The sequence below is a fragment of the Cornus florida genome, unplaced genomic scaffold (assembly GCF_030987335.1).
Source record: "Cornus florida cultivar Cherokee Brave unplaced genomic scaffold, ASM3098733v1 CherokeeBrave_3.0.0_Hap2_Chr08, whole genome shotgun sequence".
In the NCBI taxonomy this organism is placed as follows: Eukaryota; Viridiplantae; Streptophyta; class Magnoliopsida; order Cornales; family Cornaceae; genus Cornus; species Cornus florida.
The window spans coordinates 76,890,661-76,911,635 of record NW_026775578.1 but is presented as its reverse complement, the minus strand read 5'-3'; the positions used below and the strand labels follow the sequence as shown (position 1 = coordinate 76,911,635).

General features: G+C 37.6%; 1 long non-coding RNA gene and 1 pseudogene across 1 annotated transcript; both read left to right on the top strand.

Moving 5' to 3' along the window:
* Window positions 1-443: 443 nt before the first annotated feature.
* On the top strand, window positions 444-20,720 carry LOC132268151 (uncharacterized). The gene is made up of 3 exons (XR_009469240.1): window positions 444-848; window positions 945-1,055; window positions 20,258-20,720. It is a non-coding gene; the product is annotated as an uncharacterized LOC132268151 (long non-coding RNA).
* Window positions 16,086-16,184, top strand: LOC132272012 (small nucleolar RNA R71; annotated as a pseudogene).
* Window positions 20,721-20,975: the final 255 nt, after the last annotated feature.

Below are 20,975 nucleotides of genomic sequence, written 5' to 3'. Positions count from 1 at the left end.
ATACAAGTCTAGGGCTCTTTAATAAAAAATAAATAGGTAAGAGGGATTTACTAGAAAAGGCTATAAGTGGGGTTTATTGTACTTTGCCCATTTTGTTACGAGCTTGAGCGAAAGTAAAAAGTGCGAGAATTTGAGACTGGGAGCACTATGGTTTAAACTTCAGAGGAAGGGAGGCAATTAGTAAAACAGCGTAGGTTCTTAACGAACTTGTAATATGGATCTCCTTATGGGACTGGGAGCACTATGGTTTAAACTTCAGAGGAAGGGAGGTAACTAGCAGAACAGTTTAAAATTGTAGGTTCTTAACGAACTTGTAATATGGATCTCTCCTTATGCATGATGACTTCAAATTAAGAATTGTATCCGACTTTTAATTTGGATCTCCTTCTATATGACAACTTTATTGTTGAATTTTTATCCTGTACTGAAGCAAAGCTTGAAATTATTTGAGTTTTAATCCCATTAAAATCAGCCTTTTCTTGATCGGAAGACTTGGGATTTTCTTTAAGCCATTCCAAAACACCCTCGTAATTCGTCAGTTTCCCACAATACCCCTCCTTTCTTCCACGTATCTTTTCATTCGCTTTGAGTCACACCAGAAGCTTACCGTGGACCTCCCTCTGAAACTCCAATCTCTCACACAATTTCACTCTATTTCTCTCTCTATAAATACCACTATATCGAGATATATATATATATATATATATATATTATACAGGAGAGTAGATGGAGAGAGTGAGGAGGATGAAGTCCGACCCTCATCCAACACCCCCATTAACTCCGGTGTCACCTTCCTCGACACCTACGACGTCCACAGTCCTTTCATCAACGAATTCCTCATCGCCAACGTACATTTAACACTTTTCACATTCATACGCTCGACTTACTGTAATTAACCCTAATTTTTCACGCAGTTGATGAAATTAATTTGTGTTCGGTTGCAGCTTTTCCAACGACAAGATTCAAATTCTCGGTGATCCGGTGTATCCCCGTCCGGACCACCAGCGAGGCCCGCTTGAAGCGGCTCGACACTAGCATCCCTATCGAAGATCACGGTACAAAACACTTGGCTTTCTCTTTTGTACTCCTATTAATGCAATTTATGATAAAGATTGATCATTTTTCATTTCTTTCACTGATACATATATGGGAATATGCAAATGAAAGTTAACAAATTGCCTGTTTTCTAAACGTATTATTAGTGTCCACCCACTGCTTGATGAATGTCTCAGCCAAAAATTGCAACTGTTTTCAATATGTTCATCAAAACACGAGAAATAGCAAGAAATAGGAAGGAAAAGTGCTACAAATTATTTTGGCGGACTTTTTTACACTATTAAAAAGCACATCACACTTGGTAGAAGCATCAAAATATACACATTGCAAAGTCACAAAGCTGATTTGTTGACATTTGTTTCTGCTGTATTCTGTAGTTTTTACTGCAATATGTATACATATAATATATGTGCATATGCATGAATAACTACACATATGTACATATATATTCTATTTATTCTATTCTTGAACACAAGCCAGGCACTTGTGGAAAATACACCTTTTCTGAAAACCATGAAATATAGAACCCAACGAGTTTTAAAACACTACAAAATCATTACAACACTGGTCCTCGAGGAACTAGAGGAGGCAGAGTCACGGATAGAGCACCAATGTTTTGGTTAAAGTTTTCAATCTTATTGGTGCCGGGTATGGGGCACACATCATTTCCTTGATGATGGACCCAGGCCAATGTAAGCTGTGATGGGGTGCATCCCTTCCTTGTTGCCATAGCATTTACTTGCTCAAATAAGTTCTTGTTATGCTTGACATTCTCAGGCTGGAACTTTGGCAGAACCTGCAAAAGATGAAACGTATACTTCAGTGTGAAAGAACTGCAAACGCACAGCATTAAAAGGGACCAAATTTAGGCATATTGTTCCACTCCTTGACAGCACTACCTAAGCATGTCATACCTTGATACATCACTCCTTGGAGGATTCAAGGAGGTTGTGGTTTCATGGATCACGGCAAAAGTAGTATTTAAGGAGTGATGGAGCGGGGATCAACCCCATTGTGAAGGCGACTCCTTGTCATCACTAGCTAGCAAAATCAAATCTGATGAGGGACTGAAAAGAGATTACAGGACACATGTTCCTCTTTGAGAGTGAAAATTTACTGGACATTTTGTCCTTAGCATCTTAGCTATCCTTAAAATTGTGCTTATTAGGCTACGCAAGGTCTTATGAAAAATGGCCGCTCCATTTACGAACAAGGTGTCCTCTCACCATTAAGGCATTAACCCTAGATCTCAGTCACCTCTCTCTTCTCCTCTCATTCCTCTACTCCTATAACCATTCCTCAAGTTCTACCGGCATGATTTATACATATTCAATACACACACCTATCATATAAATATTGTTACAAGTGGACATAGATTAACAAATTCTCAGTAAACAAATTTGGTTCCTGATCGTGATTAAACAATAAGCTCTCTTTTCCAAGTATGTAGTGATTAGAGAAATTAAATGTTACATAGATAAAAACAACAGGGAAAAAAGGAACGGAATCCAGTTCTTGTGGAACGTTAATTACCCAGTGAAGATATTAAGTGAGGATAAGAAATTTTTTGAAAGCTTGATATGACCATTAATGAAAGAGGAGGTCAAAAAGAATGTTCTGGACATCCATAATACTATATAGTGATGATGATAATAATTTTTCTTATGCTATATGCTACATAAGTCATTCTAAACTCAAAATATTATACGTATGCACTAACCTTACAGATGTCACCACTCCGACAACTCCTCAACCATCTTGGGACCTGAAGACAGGAATCCTTGTCCTAGAAGACTGTACGCACCGTGACTTCGATGGGGATGCTAGTGTCAACGCGACGCTAGTAATAGAGATCGATGCAATTGATGCTGAGGCGCTTCAAGCTGCCCTCGCAGGTGGCCCGAACATACGCTGGATCACCATTCCCACGCACCTTGCCCTCGGAAAGGATGCTACCGAACTTCGTTCCTAATTCAACGCTCTCTCTAAACCCTCCCAGAGCCTGACCATAAATTAATTAGATCCATCAATTATCTATAATATTAGTGTTAATTAAAGTAAGTTGCCGTGCAAATAGATGTGAATATATATATATATATATATAACTTGCCAATGAGTATTTCGTTGGTGAAAGGACCGTTGCGGTCGGAGCCTCGGAGGTGTCAAGTAAGGTGGCTCCGGAGTTAATGGCGTGGTGGATGAGGGCGATAATGTCGGAATCGGGCTTCGGAGGACCATAGAAGAAGGACATGCCCGTGCAGACCAGTCCTTGTGCTGATACTTCAAGACCTTGCGAACCTAGCTTCATCCTCCTCACTCTCGCCATTTTCTGTATAGATCTCTGTTTCTCTCTCTCTCTCTCTCTATATATATATATATATTTATATATCGATATAGTTGGCAACAGAGCATGTGCTAAGAAGGGTATTTATAGAGAGAGTGAAATTGTGACTAGAGGAAGGCAACTAGGGAAGTGGTCGTTAAAAGGAGAAAAGGCTAACTGCTTACGTAATTGCTTCCGTTCCCTCCCATCTCACCAACTTTGAATATGGGTCATTCACAGTTCTCTAGACCTTTAAGTCCAATTTAAATGCAAAAATAATATAAACTCTCATGCAACAAATGATTATTTTTTTAACATAACACTTGGGAGGAATATGTTACATTGGGTGTATTCAACGTATTTAGTTTGGGTGTATTCAACATATTTATCTAGTCTAATAGTGTAATCTCCCTTTTTGTCTTATCCTCAAAGAGGAGGGAAAGTCCGAGTGTAAGCAAAAAATGTGTGAGGATAGGTGTGTGCGCTTCTTGCCATGAAATAAATAAATAAATCATATTTACTTATTTTTGCATCTTTAATTTAAAAGTACTCTGTATTATATTATTGATGCAATGGTTATTGCGTGGTGTAGCATTCTAGATTTAATTGCACTAGATGAAATTTGGATCTCATTAGTTTACTAAACCCAATACTTCTTTTATTCCCGATTCTTTATTCATTCTTTTTTTAAAAGATTTATTTTTGTATTAGCTGTTTTTTTATTTAATTATTACATGACACTTAATTTCAAAATTGATGTCCCCTGCTAACTTAAGATTAAATCGCATTCAGGTCATGAAACACCTTTTTGTCATGGTTAGTGTAGCATAGTGTTAAAATTTATGTAAAATGTCTGGAGTAAAGAGATCTTTGCTCAAGAACCTTTAACAAGAGGTTATACCATTGGACTCGAGACTTATGGTTTGAGAAGCTCTAAGTTCAACAACATGCTAAAGAATTCAAATGATGTATACGAATTTGGTAGGTTTCACACTTCAAATAAACACCAATGTGATTCTCATATTTTGTGTGTGGTCAAATTCACGCCAATTTAACACACTTATATTTTGAGTGTATTGAAACGGTGTATCAATTTTGGGATTAGAAAAAGTTTAGTTCAAAATTTGTACTATTTTTTATATTTAGTGCCACCAAACATAGCATCACTGACTTTGGTAATTTTACACACAAATCCATACCAATGTAACACTAACATTTCTAATGAAATTAGTGAATACATTTCTCCAATTAATGTTTAAACTGGGGTTATGAGTATGACATTATTGCTTGCAAGTTGATACCTCTATTATATTTCTGTTCTTGTGTTCATAAATTTGTGCGTTTTAACGAGTCAAGACTAACTTTTTATGGAAAAATTAGTACTTTTGAATCCATAACATTAGTCATTATTCTAAGAACATGCATCTTCGATTAATGGGTTGGCAACGCTGCTGGGATAAGATAATGGTTGGTAAGGTGGTGGAAGCGGTTCCAAATCTTCCTTTGAGAGACAGATGTATATTTGAAATGACAATTATACCCATTGGATTTTTAATTTCCCATTTACCATTATAACATATGGACAAGAATGTAAGGATAAAATTTAAATTTAAGTAAATTTTAAGCATGACATCAGGAAGCAATACTGAAGGATTTTTTTTTTTAAAAAGTAGAACACGAACATGGTAGGAATACATATATATATATATATATATATATATATATATATATATAATATTATATAAAAATAATAATAATTGTCACTCATTTTATGCACACAAATCATGGATGAAATAACTAATTTGGATATTAGGGTAGATATTTGTTATTTTTTGTTCTCTTAAATTATTATTCTTCTAATTAATCCATAATATATATTTTAAATTGTATTGAATCACATTCTTCTAAAAAAAAAATAAGTTACAAAACCACCTTGCTATGTCTTGAAAGTGTCCAAAACGTGTCTTTTTCATATCCATGTCGTGTCTCATCTGTCTTAGCCATGTACAAGGAAAAAAAAAATATTTAAAATGTTAAGACACTTCTAATATTTCCAAGTCTTCACAAAGAAAAAGTTAAATAGATAATTTCACAATTACACGTCATTTATGACACTTACAATTGTTTTACATGTTAATTTATTATGTAGTATCACTGGAGTCGTTAGCTTAGATGATATGTCTCTTTTTAAAATAATGGGTAAAGTATACTAACACCCCCTGAGGTTTGCCAAAAGGACACACAGATGAAACTTAGCCTATTTTGGGACAAAGACATTCCCTCAAGTTTGATACAGTTACCAAAGACACCCAATGGTAATGAATTGACATTTTTGCCCTTTGACCTTTATATTGACCAATTTGAAGGTTGAAATTACTTTTCCAACTTCTACTCACAAACCAGATCCTTCTTTCTCCCATCTTCTTCATCTTAAACACATGTTTTTTTTTTAAATAATATAATAATTTTTGTAGCTTTATATATATATCACACTCCTCTCCACAGCTTGTCGCTTCATCTCAGCCGACCTCGCCGTTCCAAGCGAAGCCACAAGCTCACCGTTGTATGTCATTCATGGCCGAGTCAGCCGACTTCTCCACAGCTGTACCGAGCCCATCACCGTCCCGCCGTTCACTCCCGTCGGCCGCTATCATCCAAAGCCACAAGCCCATGGCCGAACCTGTCCACCGTCGCCACTCATCACTGCTGCTGCCACTTCATCGCCGGGCATAACCATTATTAGCACTGCCAACTCAATTCCAAGCTTGCGGCTGTTCCCCTCACCGGCTGACCTTTCCACAGCCGACCCCTCCATCATCTGTCAGAACATCACGACCGAGCCCTCCACCTGCCGATCTCGCCGTTACCATCACGTCGCGAACCACCCCATCGCGGCTGAGTTCACGCCACCATTCGAGGCCTCCTTGCTCGCCGGCCCATGCCGCCATCTCATTAGCCGAGCTCTTCACCGTCCTCGCCACCGTTCGAAGCCTCTTTGCTCGCTGGCCCATGCCACTACCTCCATAATCGAACCATCCACGGTCGAGCTATTCACCACTATTCCTCACCGACCTAATCCTTGAGTCGCCGTGAACTCTTTGCTCTCTGGTTGTGGATCGAGATAGTACTTGGTATTTGGACATTGCAACAAAATTTTTGCCGCTGCCGAGCAGAGCATCTCCATCGTGGGTGGGTTCATCATCGCCAAGCAGATCACCTCCACAGCTCCACTGTGGGTGGGTTCATCACTGCCTAGCAAAGCCTTGCTGGACAATTTCACGGTTGCAAGTAATATATATATATATATATATATATATATATATATATATTTGCACAGATGGGTTTATGTATATCGGTTTATAGAGAGAGAAAGGAGAAGGGCATTTTGGTCATTTAATTATTTTTGATATTTTACTATTAAAATTAATCAAATAATGAATGGAAAATTAGACTTTTCACATGGTTTTAGGCTTTGTTTGGCGTTTAAATATAACAAGGGGGTGTTTTTGTCCCAAAACAGGCTAAGTTTCATCTGCGTGTCCTTTTGGCAAATCTCAGAAAGTGTTAGTGTACTTTACCCTAAAATAATAACTATTGGAATTAAGCAACTTATATTAAATAAGTGGAGTAATAATTTACAAGGGAGCTAGAGCCAAACAAGAAATTGGCACAAGCTAACCAAGCCGAAAGACAAACAAAGAGAAACCCATTACAACCAGCCCAAAACTAGGCAGCCCAGCCCATATAACAAGGCAGTATTGACGAGGCCACTCCTATACGCCAAAATAATGTAGTGAATGTGCGGTTCAAGAAAAGCCTTTTTGGTCAAATTTAAATTTATTAAAACCACTACTACTAACGTAGCAAGAGTGAGTAGGGATCGTCCCAAGGGATTATACGTGTTGGAATTTAAATTTGACTCTAATGTATCACAAGATTGCAAAGAGATTTGATGAGATGATTAAACTACTTCAATTAAAGAAAATGCAATTAAAATAAAACTAAGTTGAGATAGGGATTTAAGAGATATGCAGAGAGGTCTTAGGGTGTTGGAATCACCACTAAGCTCATGTAATTAACCACTTGCTTTCCATTAATGGGGAATACATTGTTGTGAACAAAATGCGACTACCAATTGTAATATTAAGCATGGACCATCAAATTAAAGTATGAATTGTCTACTTAAACTAAGTGTAGCACAATGCATCAATTCTAAGCATGACCCATTAAATTAGTAACAATTGTAGCACACATCAAACTAGCGAATCATGAAATTTGCAATAATAAGTCATGGAATATCAAATCAAGTATAGATTGTCTACCTACCTACAAACATGAATTAAATTGTAGAACAACCCATCAAGTATAAGAATAATCCATCAAATTAATTGACAAACCCATTTAATGAAAACCCATGCTTAGCCATCACTAAATCCTTAATTAATCACACATAGACATGCAACCAACATAGAGAATCTAGTGTAGAGATTAATTCCCAAATAATCACACATAAGACAACATGTAATCAAATGGAGAATCAATAGAAAGAATTAATCCATATGAATCATGTAAGAAATAATTCATAATTTAATCACACATAGATATGTAAATAAACTGGAGAATTAATAGGAAGAATTAAACCATAGAAATATACCAAGATTCATTAAATTCACAAGGTTAGAACACTAATCACAACAACACATATATAAATCCCCAAAAATAAAAATACAAGGGTTTAGATTACACAAGACTTAGGGCTCATCCAAGCCCTAAGTGTAGATCTAGCCAATCATGGAGGAGGTAGATGTGGTCATGAAACCCTCAAGAGTGAGCTCCAAACATGGCTCCATTTTCTTCTTCTTCTTTGAAGCTCTAGAGATAGAGAGAGAGTGGATCTTGAGATGTGCCTCCACTTCCCTCTTTTTTTCTAACCCTAATCTCTAACTTTCTAGAGAGAAAAACTAAAGAGAATATAGAAAATACAATGTAAAAGTATAGATCTCTCAACAAAAATGGTTGAATCCCTCTTATATACAAGGCTTTGGGAGCCCAAAAATGTGAGAACTCGGCCCTAGAATCTTCCCTTACAAGCTCTGCCCGAGTTGGTTCGAAATGAGATTCAAATCTGCTTTTTAATAACTTTCGCGAACAGTTCGATCGATCAGAGAAAAGTTCGATCGATCAGAGTTCGATCGATCTCACTTTTTTCGATCATTCTCACGATCGATCTCACTTGGCAGCTTTTCAACATCAGCCTTTTTTTGCTCCAAATTAGCCTCCTTTTGCTCCAAATTCTCACCAAGACTTAGTTTGACTCCAAAAAGGCCTTAAGAAACCATTTTTGGCCCGTTTTAACATTATTGACCTGAAATAGACAAAAACTCAAATAAGTACTAAAACAGGTAAATAAAGATAGATGAATGGACTAAAATACCCTTGCTTAAGGGGTTTAAATGAGCACTTTTAAGCTCTCATCATACCCCCAAACTTAAATATTGCTAGTCCCTAGCAATGAACTATAAAGTAAATGAATAAAATGAACAACTAAACAACTACGAACTAGAAAACAATAAATGGATAACGCCACTTTCGTAGGGAACACGATTGCATTTAGCGTATGCAACAAGCCTTTTAAACCCCTAGGTTATCCCTAGTGGACGAGTGAAGTCTCGTGAGGGTTTCCAAAAATGATACCTACAAACATTAAGCTCATTCTCATAAAAGAGACACCAATATTGCAAACAAGCATGGGGAGAAAACTACCTCAAGTATGCAATTTTTTAACCATTTCCAAGCAATCTCCCAAAATTTCAACATCAAGCAAGCAAGTATGATCCTCCACACATCAAGAAAATGATCATACAAATCAAAACAACTTTAGAATCCTTTTTGAGTGGACCGGCATCAAATATGTTGCTATTTAAGCCAACTAAAGAAATTATCACATCCTTACCTTCAAACTAGCACATAAATCTAGTACTGATTATCAAGACAAAAAGTGAACCTTTTATTTAAGCTTTATTGTTCTAGGTGCGCTTATTCTTTTCACTCGATTTTTTTTTATTTTTTTTATTTTTAGGATCAAAGATGGAAGCATGGTGTAATGTAGTGATCTATTAAGCTTTCTAACGATCCATGAGGTCGAGCGTTAGGTCAATGACTTCCAAACCAGACGGCTTTAGGGCACTAGGTGTTCAAACACCCCTACGGACTTATAAGCTCAAATCAACTAGGCTACAAATTAAGATAACTTCCATCTAATCATGTCCCACTTTTCACCTTTTAGGATAAGTCCTCACTTTTTTATTACTTTTGCAACTTTTTCTTCCTTTTTTTATTTTTATTTTTATTTTTTTATTTTTTATATCACAAGTTCAATTATTAACCTAGAGTTTGGGCCCTCTACCTTTTGGCGCGAGAAGTTCAGTGCTTGATGAGACTAGAATCCCGGCTACTCAATGAAAATGATTTGTTATTCACGTTTATCAAGAATGAAAACTTTCAATGCACTACTAGCTCAATTGGGATATAACCAATTCAATAATCAATAAAGCATGTACCCCACAAATGAATGCTAGTATGTGCCTGTGCTAGTGTAGAATCCTAGAGTGAATCTAAAAACAATCACAAAATCAGGATGATGTGAACCACAAGTGCAAGCATGACATCAATCTTTCGAAAAATTTACTCCTAAATGGCATCCACAAGGCATACAAGGAGTATTGGACTCTCAAGTTAAGCAATTTTTAAATTTTAAGCAATATAGTCCTCAAAAGATTAAAATCATAACTAGTTATGGACCAATCATAGAAAATTCACAAATACACAAGTCATGCTCAAAATTTAAAAACAAACACTGCAAATCACCATTATCCCTAAACTTAAATGGCACAATGTCCTCAATGTGCAAAGAGAACAAAAGGAAAGAGTATACCAGTGCAATTAAGGCAAAGAATGGCTGGGACAGAAGTATCCAAAGTGGGTGGCATGCCCCCCCCCCCCCCCCAACTTGGGATGAACTGTAGTCCTGAAATTTTGGCACTTGGATAAAACTTATCAGATAACAAAAGGAATAATGACAATGCACAGTGGATATGCAAGTGTAAATGGGATAGCAACTGAAAATAGAGAGAGGTAAAAGGGTGGTAGTAAAAATTTTGGGTAATACTCTCTCTCACTGAAATCACTGGGATGCACTTGATGGAGTCAAACATATAGATATAAGAATATGGAAATAAGACATCCATAAAGAAACCATATATAAATCAAAAATAAAGTATAGTACATCCAGTATCAAAGCCGACAGACACGGCTGCAAAAATAATATAACAGTATAAAAAATATGCAGCTATCACAGATATATGAGAGGAGTAAAAAAATATGTAAATCATGAGGAAGAAGTCGGACGGGCAGGTCGCGCTCCGCGAATGTCTTTGGATAAATCTCTGAATGTGGTCATGACATCCGTGCGGAGGGAAGCAATGTCAGCTCTAATGGAGACAATCTCTGCGCGGATAGATACCACGGCGTCCTCCAGAGTTTGAAGTCGCTCTCTGAAGTCGGGTATGTGAGCAGAAGCCTCAGGTGTGGCTGGATCGGTAGAATCATGATCCTGAGCCTGTTCCTCATCGTGAACGGGTGACTAAACTGGAGAATGCTGCTCTGGGGCCTCTGCAGGCTGCTTTAAATCAATATCCATGTTTACGGCAGCTGGATCGACTAGTATATCGTTCGCTGCCGGGCCTGCTGCTGCTACCGCCTGCTCTTCTGCCTCTAAATCCTCAGCGGCCTCTACAGCATCATCCCGCAGACTCTTGATAAGAGCGTTGTAGATCTTATCCCAATCCTTCTTCGTGAAGGAACAGGCCCCAGACTCAGTCTGCTCTCGTGGCTGGAAGGGATAGCGCTGGTTTCGTAGAATCTGGGTGATGAGGTGGCCAAATGGGAGATACTTAGCCCTTTTGGGCTTGACTTTACTGATGTGGTCGACATATAGCTTCATTATGACGTTCCAGATGAGCGCTGGGATAGATAGCCAATGCCCTGTATAGAATGCGTACAGAGCTGTTAGATAGTCGCCGCGCCTCCGTGTCTTGTAGCCGGCCATGAAGATGTTACGGAACAAGACAGAGTCGAAAAACCACAGGTCATCTGGAAGATAGGTCCGGGTGGCATAGGTCTCGCCACCGGTATAGTGACCTGTGAGTAAAATGGCCATGTCTGCATAAGTGGGCCTGTAGAGAGTGGGATATGTGTCCTGTAGCTCTGGAGGGCAGACGTATGGACACTAGCAAGATCTGGACAATGTGTCCACAGTGATGCGGATCGGGTCGCCATCAATGGTGGTCCGCAGCTCTGCCAGGTTACTCGGGGCAGGCCGGAGGTTCTAGAAGAACATCCGGACCAACCTCGAGTACACTGGGTATAAGACAGGGGCTAGTATGGCTGAGATGCCCCTCTAAAAAATATCATCATATGCTGACCGGGTAAGCACCGATCGGGAAAAGAAGTCTGTGTCAAAGACCGACTCATGCGCCACTGAAATGCATGAGTATCTATATAACGGCCGATCTAACTCCTGGGCTGGCTGAGCTGGCGGCGGTGGTGGAGATGGTATGTACTCAGCCTCAGCGTCAGAGTGTAATCTGCTATCAGATAAGGGAGACTGAGGTGGAGTGGGCTCTTGAGCATGAGATGGACCGGCTTCGTCATCCAAACTCGGCCTACTCCTGCGGTGATAGTGTCCACGAGTTACAGTCTTGACCCTAGCCATATCTTAAAAAAATAAAAGTAAAACTTACAAAATGGGAGTCAGTGCCAGCATAAAGAATTAAAATACAATTTATAGAATCATGTATGTCAAATAAGATAGACAAAACAGATAAGGAACATGAATTTATACAAGTGACCTGATGTGAAGCATGCTAGACAGTATAAGTATGGATGCATCCAATGTGAAAAATACAGGCATTGGGCATGTATGAGATGGCATGAAACACAAGAAATGGTGTGTGAGATGTGTGAAACAAATCTGTGAAGTTCGATCGATCACAAAAATGTGAGATCGATGCAAGTTCGATCGATCAAGAATAAGTGAGATCGATCTGCTACAGATCGATCGAATAAAAAGTTCGATCGATCGAACTGTGAAGTGAAACTCGAAAAGTCATAGATCTGTGACGTGGATGGCACGGGACCTTCACGAACATAGTCGTGGGCCCATCAACGCAACAAATCAATCTATTAGGTCACTTGGTTCGACCCATAACTCCAAAATCAAATTAAAATCACGAAAAATACAAAAACATATATACATATATATACACATTCATACAAAGAGCTCAAAGCTTCATCAATGGAGCTATTCATCATGAAAACAACTTAGATATATCATTTAGAGCATGCATGCATCAAATCTAAGCTTGAATCAAAGAGATGAGGTTCAGATCTCATCGGAATCAAGAGAGAAGTGGAGATGCGAAAGGGGTGAGATTCGAATCAAGATCTGAAAGGAGAGAGAGTGATTCGACGTGTGGGATGCTTGCTGGAGTCTCGCCGGAGATGGAGAAGAGTTGGGATGCAGCGGCGAAGGGGGAACGAAGGTCTGAGATCGATTCTTGTGAAATCGATCGAATGGCCCTGAATCGATTTTTAAAAACATTCCCTTGCCAGTTCGATTGATCGAACTGAATCCTCAGATCGATCGAACTGACATCGATCTCTCCTTTTAAGTGACAAAGTATTTTTGTGATTTTTGAAAAAGAAAAATAAAAAGTAAAATATTTTTAGGATTTTTGTAAAATATTTGTTTATTTAAATTATTTATTATTATATTTATATATATATATTTATATATATATATATTTTGAATAAACAAATAAAAATGACAATAGTAAAATATATTTTTTTTGGAATTTTTGAAATTTAAAACAAAGTCAAAACAAAGTCAAAATTGAAAAACAAAGAACAAAGATCGATCTCCCTAAAATCGATCACAGAATACCTTCGATCGATCGAATATGTATAGAATTGAAGAAAAGTTCGATTGATGAGACAGAGAGGCTTTTGGATGCAGGTGGATGCAGATTAGAAATTTTTCTAAGTGTTGGAACCGCAGATCGATCCAAGATGAAGTTGGATCGATCGAAGAAGTTTAGATCGATCTAGGAACAAGTTTGAACGATGGGACAGAGAGCTGAAATATGCAGGTTTTGTTCGAACCATTGGACAGAGAGTGACTTGGATGCAGGTTTGATGCAGGTGGGAAGTTCGATCGATTGAACTCATTTTGAGATCGATCGAACTTATGCAAAATGCTCAATTTCAACATAAAAGTGCATGCAATCCTAATCACAGTTCTAGCAATGCATATGAACCCAAAGGCAATATCTAGACTTCGCAAGAAATGAAATTAAATATAGAAATGAGAGAGGAATAGGGTTTTGACACCCTACGAAATGTCATGCTAGTCTTTAACGTCTCTAGCAAGACGTTGGGCTCTTTTAGCCTGGATCAAACATCTTATAGTATATCCCCTCCTCAATGAGGTAATAAGTGCTTTGAACCCCACCCAACAAATGGTTCTTGAAGAACTTATTGGATTAAGCTCAAAAGACGTTTTCGGTCCTTGGTCAAGACAATCTTTGGGCTTCCACGCTCTTTCAAAACAAGATTTTGAAACAACTTTCTTTGGTTTCAAGATTGAAGATGGACTTTTTGAAACTTTGGTCTTACACAAAAACTCAATTCCTTCACATTTCAGGTCATGACATTTCTCTACAACATTCACTTCTTTATGCTTGTCAAATGAGTTGGGGGCTGGATTAAAAATATTCAACTTTACCTTTATGTGGCCAAATGAAATCTTCATTATCCCCGTCCTACAATTAATGTTGGCATTCGCGGTTGCCAAGAAAGGACGGCCAAGGATAACGGGAATTTGGCTCTTAGGATTTGGGACCGGTTCCGTATCAATGACAACGAAATCAACAGGAAAGAAGAATTTATCAATCTTAATCAAGACATCCTCGATGATACCCCTAGGCTTTTTGATTGATCGGTCGACAAGTTGTAAAATTACCGACATTGGTTTCTAGTCTCCTAAGCCTAATTTGACATATACCGAGTATGGAAGAAGATTAACACTTGCTCCTAGGTCAAGAAGAGCCCGATTAATGATATGATCACCAATGATGCATGAAGTAGTAGGTGAATCAGGGTCTTTAAACTTTGGAAGAGTGCTATGCTGCAAAATTAAGCTTACTTGCTCGGTTAAGACCACTTTTCTAGGTGCTTGGCTTTTGTTCTTCCTCTTTTGGGTGCACAAGTCTTTTAAGAACTTGGCATAAGCCGAAATTTGCTTGATTGCATCCAAAAGTGGAAGATTGACTTTCACTTGCCTAAACACTTCCATAATTTCATTTATTTTGGCCTTTTGCTTGTCATTTGAAATGGATCCTTTTAAGGCATCCGGGAAATTTTGGCTCAAAAACCTTTTCAGAAATTTTCTTTGAAGTCTCTTCAACACAAGAAGTTTTCAAATCATTTTGCAAATCTTTCTTTTCAAAATCACTTTTCAACACATGCTCTATTATGTGACCTACTTGGTTCAACTTTTGGTTGCATCGGTTCACTCTCTTTATTGGACATACCTATGCAATGAAGGAGGAATAAATATGAAACGGGACGGGTGTCAACTTTTGGTTGCACCAGTTTACTCTCTTCATTGGACATACCGACTTGGTTGTCCACAATCTTCCTACTTCTCAAGGTAGTCACCGCATTGACATGCTCTATTATGTGACCTTCCGATGAGGAATGAGTTTCCACAACATATTGTTGCTTAGATGGGGCATTCAAAGGCATTTTTCCTTTCTCTCTAGCATTCAAAGTACTAGCTATTTGCCCTACTTGGGTTTTTAGCTTAGCAATGGATTGAGAATGAGAATGAATCAATTGTGTGTTTGCCTCTAAAGTGCCCAAAGCGGTCAAAACTTTCTCTTCAAAAGCGGGACTTCTAACATTTCCTTGGGAATATAATGGTTGATTAGGAAAATGAGAATTAGAGAATTGGTTTCCTTGTGATTGGTATGATGATCTAAAACCTTGGGAACCTTGGCTTTGTAGTGGAGGTGGAATGTATTTCCCTTGAAAACCGCCTTGGGGAGGGTTTGAGCCTTCTCCTTGGTTTTTCCAAGAGAAATTCGGGTGATTCCTCCAACTAGGATTGTAGTGATTGCCATAAGGATTGTTTCCTTGATTCACAAATGTTGCATTTACTTGTTCATGATGCTCACCTTGCACATGTCCATGGGGACAATTGGAAGTAGAATGTAAAACACTTGAACAAGTCATACATGTCTCATTAGATGCATGATGAGAATGGTTAGGGAAGGAAGATACTTGATTCGCCAAGGTTTGGTTGATAAAAAATTGATCAAACCTTTGAGATAATGATTTCATCTCGGCGGCAATTTCATTGGAGTGGTCGACTTGATGTAAGCCAACACTCTTCCTACCATTAGAATTTCTACTATTTTTCGAAGATAAGGTACGATGCAAAGAATTTTCACTCATTCTCTCATAAAGACGCCTCACGTCATCCTCATGCCTATCAATGTAAGAGCCACCCATGGAAGCATCAACCATGCCCTTGTAATTATCCGATAAGCTCTCAAAGAAATATTGAACTAATTGCTATTTGGGCATGTCATGATGTGGACACTTCCTAAGCAATTCGTTAAAGCGTTCCCATGCCTCATGAAATGTTTCCCCATCCCTATGTGAAAATTCCCTAATTGAAGTTCTTATGGCATTGGTCTTAGAAACCGGGTAGTACTTCTTCAAAAACTCTTATTGCATTTCTGCCCAAGAAGTTATTGAAAAAGGCCTAAGCTTGTTAAACTAAAATTTTGCCTTATCTTTAAGGGTGAATGGAAAAAGTTTAAGCTTTAAGACCTTTTCCGGTATGTCTGTGTATTTCACGGTGGAACATACTTCAAGAAACTCATCCAAATGCTTATAAGGTTCTTCACTTGGAAGTCCATGATTGTTGTCATTATATTCATTAGGCACATAGTGATCTCTTAAAGTAAGGGGATGATTAGCAATTGGAGGTGCAACATGGGCACCTTGATTGCCTTGAATGATGGGAGGTAGAGCATAGATTGGCCTTGGCATTCCCAATGGGACTTGGCCTTGTTGTTGTGGTGGATGAATGAATGGCTTTGGCATGCCTAATGGAACTTGCATGTTATCATGATGCACATTGGGGTGGAGGATAACTTATTGGTCTATGTGACCAAGGTCCTCCACATGGTCCTCATTGTGTCATTCCATTGATGAAATGAATTGACTAGAACTACATCTTTCCCTAAGGTTTTGAACAATGGAGTCAAGATGAAAATTTAAATGGACAAGAGTGGGTCTCAATGATCTACGACCATGCATGCACAATGCAACACGACAAGAAATAATGACAAACACTTCACCTTTACAACAAGTCAATAATCAACAAACTTCCTCGACATACAATGTTCCCATACTCCCATGCTTTAACAACAATATGCAAGAAAAGTAAATTGCCTCCACACGGGCTCACGATTTATCTAAGAATTGAAATACAAGCCTCCATACAGGCCGACGATTTAACTAAGGGTTTGAGTAAGAAAAAGCTCACAAAGGTCCTTTAGCACTTCAACTCCAAATTTTTAACTTTTAGCTTAGCAATTTTTTTTATAACTTTAGCCTTTTTCCTTTGCTTGCTTAGCTCCTTTGCTTGGATGCTCCTATGCTCACCTTCTTAGCTCAACGCACCTTGTCAAACAAGAACCAACACAATAAGTAACAAAAATTGAAATGAAAATAAAGTAAAGACACAATCAAAAGAGTACTAATTCCTAATTGATTCCATAAATACTACGTTACCAATCAATTAAACCCCGGCAACGGCACCAAAAACTTGACGAGGCCGTTCCTATATGCCAAAATAATGTAGTGAATGTGCGGTTTAAGAAAAGCCTTTTTGGTCAAGTTTAAATTTATAAAAACCATTACCACCACTACTACTAACGTAGTAAGAGTGAGTAGGGATCGTCCCAAGTGATTATACGTGTTGGAATTTAACTTTGACTTTAATGTATCACAAGATTGCAAAGAGATTTGATGAGATGATTAAACTACTTCAATTAAAGAAAATGCAATTAAAATAAAGCTAAGTTGAGATAGGGATTTAAGAGATATGCAGAGAGGTCTTAGGGTGTTGGAATCACCACTAAGCTCATGTAATTAACCACTTGCTTTCCATTAATGGGGAATACATTGTTGTGAACAAAATGCGACTACCAATTGCAATATTAAGTATGGACCATTAAATTAAAGTATGAATTGTCTCCTTAAACTAAGTGTAGCACAACCCATCAATTCTAAGCATGACCCATCAAATTAGTAACAATTGTAGCACACATCAATCTAGAGAATCATGGAATTTGCAATAATAAGTCATGGAATATCAAATCAAGTATAGATTGTCTACCTACCTACAAACATGAATTAAATTGTAGAACAACCCATCAAGTATAAGAATAATCTATCAAATTAATTGACAAACCCATTCAATAAAAACCATGCTTAGCCATCACTAAATCCTTAATTAATCACACATAGACATGCAACCAACATAGAGAATCTAGTGTAGAGCTTAATTCCCAAATAATCACACATAAGATAACATGTAATCAAATAGAGAATCAATAGAAAGAATTAATCCATATGAATCATGTAAGAAATAATTCATAATTTAATCACACATAGACATGTAAATAAACTAGAGAATTAATAGGAAGAATTAAACCATAGAAATTATAGAAATATACCAAGATTCATTAAATTCACAAGGTTAGAACACTAATCACAACAATATATATATAAATCCCCAAAAATAGAAATACAAGGGTTTAGATTACACAATACTTAGGGCTCATGCAAGCCCTAAGTGTAGATCTAGCCAATCATAGAGGAGGTAGATGTGGTCATGAAACCCTCAAGGGTGAGCTCCAAATATGACTCCATCTTCTTCTTCCTCTTCTTCTTCTTCTTCTTCTTTGAAGATTTAGAGATAGAGAGAGAATGGATCTAGAGATGGATCTTGAGATGTGCCTCCACTTCCCTCTTTTCTTCTAACCCCAATCTCTAACTTTCTAGAGAGAAAAACTAAAGGGAATATAGAAAATACAATGTAAAAGTATGGATCTCTCAACAAAGTGGTTGAATCTCTCTTATATACAAGGCTTTGGGAGCCCAAAAATGTGAAAACTCGACCCTAGAATCTTCCCTTACAAGCTCTGCCCGAGTTGGTTCGAAATGAGATTCAGATATGCTTTTTAATAACTTTCACGAACAGTTTGATCGATTTTAGAAAGTTTGATCGATCAGAGTTCGATCGATCTCACTTTTTCCTATCGTTCTCATAATCGATCTCACTTAGTAGCTTTTCAATATCAGCCTCTTTTTGCTCCAAATTCTCACCAAGACTTAGCTTGACTCCAAAAAGGCCTTAAGAAACCATTTTTAGCCCGTTTTAACATTATTGACCTGAAATAGACAAAAACACAAATAAGTACTAAAATGGGTAAATAAAGATAGATGAATGAACTAAAATACCATCGCTTAAGGGGTTTAAATGCGCACTTTTAAGCGGTCATCAAGTACCAAATAGCCATTGCTAACACATTATCTATTTTCTAAGTGTGTTATGAATGTCCATGCACTGTTTGATGAATGTCTCAACCGAAAATGCAACTGTTTCAATATGCTCATGAAAACACAAGAAATAGGAAGAAAAAATACTAGATCATTTTGAAACAAATAGAGTGAAGTTTAACGGTTGTTGAGCTACATGCTAGTTATATGTCTTAATGTTTTGAGTCTCTTACGTTTCCATAAATAAGAATTTGTAAATTATTTACTATTGGCTTTTCCTTCTATTGTTTCTTATCAGTCCTAACTCCTAACTCATATAAAATGGGAGTGGAAGCGAGAACGCGAAAACGAAAAAATTTAAGTCAAACAAAGTGAGACTAAGAGAGAGAGCGCGTGTGAAACATGAGAGTGGGAGTGCACTGGAAGCGTGAGACCGAGACACATTGAGAAGAATTATTTGACTTAGCTTATCACTATCATATTGCGCTGATTCTTTTAATGCCTTATGAATCAGTTCTATATATTTAGATTACTCTTTCACGAGTAATTCATTTCTTAGAAGGTTTTTTATTTTTTTATTTTCCTTCTGTAAATTACTTAGAAGTCGTCTTAAATGGTCTAAGTTAGCCATTGTACTTGTGTAATTATAGTCACAGTTTTGTGTGATCACACTGAAAGTATGTTGTTTTTGTACGGTATGACCATAGGTATGACCATATGATCATCTTGTGTCCACGACTCTACTAGTGGTTGCAAGTTTAGATTGTTGAGGAAAAACCACAGCTAGGTCAAGAAACCCCTATAGATTCACGTAAAACATAAATTTTTTCCATGGAGAATCAAACCTATGATAAGGGGCCAAATCTGTCACCTGCCATATTGGCTCCCACTGAAGGTTTATCTAATAATGAGCTAAACTTGTTACTTGCTAAAAGGACTACTAAGATGTAGAGTACTAATTTTAAGAAGGAACGGATATTGCAAGTTGAACAGGTTAAATTAGATGCACCCGAGAAATTAGAACCTAACCATAATAAAGTGCGTTCGATTTATGAAACAACATCAACATCTATGTCGTTATGCTCTCCTTTCAGTCCTGTAACTTTGCCATAAGATGATATATCAGAAGCCTCTCATTGTTTATCAATTATTATTAACGAAAATGACAAAGTATCACAGGTGGATTTTTCTAAAGATGCAATGACAATTGAAGCAGTTAGATTGGATCAAAATTCTTCCGAGCATTTGTTCCTTCCGGAATTCTTGTCAATTGTTCTCCAAGGGGGATTCTTAAGAGGAATCCACGACGATGCAGAGGGCTCTGCAACTGTCTAAACTGTGCTTCGTTTTGTCTCCATGTTGACAGAGCATTTGAGTTCTCCAGAAATCAAATGCAAGATACTGAAGAGGTAGTTTTGGAGTTGATTAAGGAATTATCATACCTTCGGAATATTTTGGAGAAATCTGATATTGATGGCAATGATCATGTTATACATGTCAATCAGGTGACTAATGAATGAACTGAATATGCATTTTTTAGTATTTATTGCTCTAGATGTTTCATTTTAATAATGTAATTGTTACTATTGCTTGTTCACCCTCTGCAAACTCAATTTGATATTTATGTACATCTATTGCTTTATGTTCTGCAATTTAGGCATTTACTTTATCTCATGACATGCTACTGACAACTTTTGATATGTATTGTGAAATAAGAACTAGAAATGTTAGTTAAAGAGAAGGCGATTTTATGGTTTTTGTGACGGCCCAAGTTTTTCAACCTGGTGCGTCAATGATGAACCGAAAGATGACCCGATAACGGATTCGAAATGCGGAAGCAAAAGACAAAACAATGGTCTCTAGAGATACCACGCATCTCTAAGACACCAATGTGACA